Raw genomic sequence first — 2,511 nt, 5'->3', positions numbered from 1 at the left:
TGCCTTCCCGCGCCTTGTCTCCCAGCTCGCGCGTGGCGCTTAGCTCGATCCCCGGGAACTGCCGCCGTAACGGCAACATGGCGGACACGCCTACGCGCCGGACTTACTTTCCCGCGCAAACCGTGCTTCTCCCCCCCCCCCCCGGGATTGGACTTGCCCCGCGAGAACACGTCAACGGGACGCGCCCTGATTGGCCTCCCGCCTGGCGGCCCCCGGGCACCCTCTCCACCCGAGCTCTCGTCCGCTGAGCGCTTCCTCGCCGCGGCAGAGGCTCACAGGCTCGCAACGAGGTAGTTACATGAGACCTTCTCGCGACTCCTCGTTATCGCGCTTGGCGGACCGCTACCCGGTTAGCCCTAGGGCAGCGGGCGCGCGTACTCAATCGGTCTGGCGGCGAGCCTTGGCCCGTAAGCGCCGTGACTGTAGCACTGAGCTGTATCTTGGGTGAATAAACCCGTGTTTGTTGGCGATCTGACTCCGGAGCCTTCTCTGCGCCGTGTCGGAGAGTCGACGAACCCTGCCGTAGCGCCATTGTGCGTTGCGGAGTGGAGGAGCGTCGTGCCCTTTCCTGACCGTCGCTCGTAGGGTAAGCCTTGTGCAAACTCATCTCCACATAACTGGCGCCCAACGTGGGGCACGAACCCACGACCCTGAGATTAAGAGTCTCATGCTCTACCGACTGAGCTAGCCGGGCGCGCGTACTCGATCGGTCTGGCGGCGAGCCTTGGCCCGTAAGCGCCGTGACTGTAGCATTGAGCTGTATCTTGGGTGAATAAACCCGTGTTTGTTGGCGATCTGACTCCGGAGCCGTCTTTGCGCCGTGTCGGAGAGTCAACGAACCCTGCCGCAGCGCCTTTGTGCGTTGCGGAGTGGAGGAGCGTCGTGCCCTTTCCTGACCGTCGCTCGTAGGGTAAGCCTTGTGCACACTCATCTCCACAGTCTCTAGTAGAATGCTTAGTTTGGTGCCGTGTTGCGCTCCACATCGAATTTTGAGTTTCTGTAGAATGTGTCGCCCTGTTGGGGTTTGTGTGACTCTTTCGTATTGGGCAGTAGTGTGCGCCTCGATTAGTTCGTCAAACGTGTTGTGTAGCCCCGACTCTAAGACTCGTCTATGTGGTACCGTACCTAAGATTTGGTGTGGCAGAAAAAAACAAGATGGAATGCATCATCAGACGAGCTTTCGAACAGGCAATTGGCGTCCCAGTCACAACCAGTTTCGAGATATTAATTTCCAGACTTTCAGTAGAAATGCATTGGCGTTCCAGTTAATTTTGTGCTTCAATGCATAAAGCAACGTTTTGTTAAGAAACTAACTGGAACACCAATGCATTTCTCCGCAAGGTTCGGGAATTAATATCTCGATACAGGTGTCATCCCGAGAATTCGTTCCAAGTGGATCCGGATTGCCTTGCGAACTCCAAGGCTACAATTTCTAAATTGCAATATGGGCCATCAGGTAATTAGTTAAAACGCCAATTAGTGATTTTTTCTTAATTATTCGATTATGCATTTAAATTTCTTGTGCAAGTAATGTCCGCCTCTTCGAGTAGAGCAGCTCATAAACGAGAATTCTGCTATCTGCCACAGGCAACCTTAAAGAATTTTTGAAAGTGTTCGCTGAAACACCCTGTATTTACCAATTCACGGAGAAAGTGTTCGTCAAAGACCAAGCACGCCGGCCTCTTGTTTTCGCCTGGCGTGATGGCGAAGTAGTGTATTTGCTGCGCCAAGTCTGCCCCAGACTACTGTTTGAGCCACAGCGTTCATCGCCGCGGAACACTGCACGGCACCCAATTGAAAACCACACCCGACCGGTTTGGTGTGTTCCACCGTTTTCTAGTGTACACACCAGCACTACCTGATGTGCTCTTGTGTCCACATTAGCACGGTATGATGTGTTCTGTTGCGCACACCAGCACGGACTGATGTGTTTTGATGTGCATACCAGCACGGTCTGATGTGTTCTGGTGGGCACACTAGTACAGAATAGAGCACTGCACGGGCCCGGGCCGTCCGAAGCGTTTGTCGGCGGGCTCCGGCCGGGCCCGGGCTTAAAGCCGCGTTAAAGCTCGGGCCCGGGCCGGGCTCGGGCTTGAGGCTGCGGGCCCGGGCCGGGCTCGGGCTTGAAGCCATGGGCCCGGGCCAGACTCGGGCCCGCTCATTGAAGGGCCTAATTAGGCCTTCGAACACACGCGACCGTTATGCATTGCATGTTTCAATGCATTCTGTGCCAAGCTGAAGTGACACGTGCTAGATGACTGTCATCATCATCATCAGCCTATATTTATGTCCACTGCAGGACGAAGGCCTCTCCCTGCGATCTCCAATTAACCCTGTCTTGCGCTAGCTGATTCCAATTTGCGCCTGCGAATTTCCTAACTTCATCACCCTACCTATTTTTCTGCCGTCCTGGACTGCGCTTCCCTTCTCTTGGTATCCATTCTGTAGCTCTAATGGTCCATCGGTTATCCATCCTACGCATTACATGGCCTGCCCAGCTCCATTTTTTTT

At 54.6% G+C, this 2,511-nt stretch overlaps 1 non-coding gene across 1 annotated transcript; it reads right to left on the bottom strand.

Moving 5' to 3' along the window:
• Positions 1 to 621: 621 nt before the first annotated feature.
• Trnak-cuu (transfer RNA lysine (anticodon CUU)) lies at positions 622 to 694 on the bottom strand. The gene has a single exon. It is a non-coding gene; the product is annotated as a tRNA-Lys (tRNA).
• Between the last annotated feature and the right edge of the window lie 1,817 nt (positions 695 to 2,511).

The sequence above is a fragment of the Dermacentor silvarum genome, chromosome 5 (genome assembly GCF_013339745.2).
Source record: "Dermacentor silvarum isolate Dsil-2018 chromosome 5, BIME_Dsil_1.4, whole genome shotgun sequence".
Taxonomy (NCBI): Eukaryota; Metazoa; Arthropoda; class Arachnida; order Ixodida; family Ixodidae; genus Dermacentor; species Dermacentor silvarum.
The sequence above is the reverse complement of the archived record's forward strand: the minus strand, read 5'-3'. Positions and strand labels throughout refer to the sequence as shown.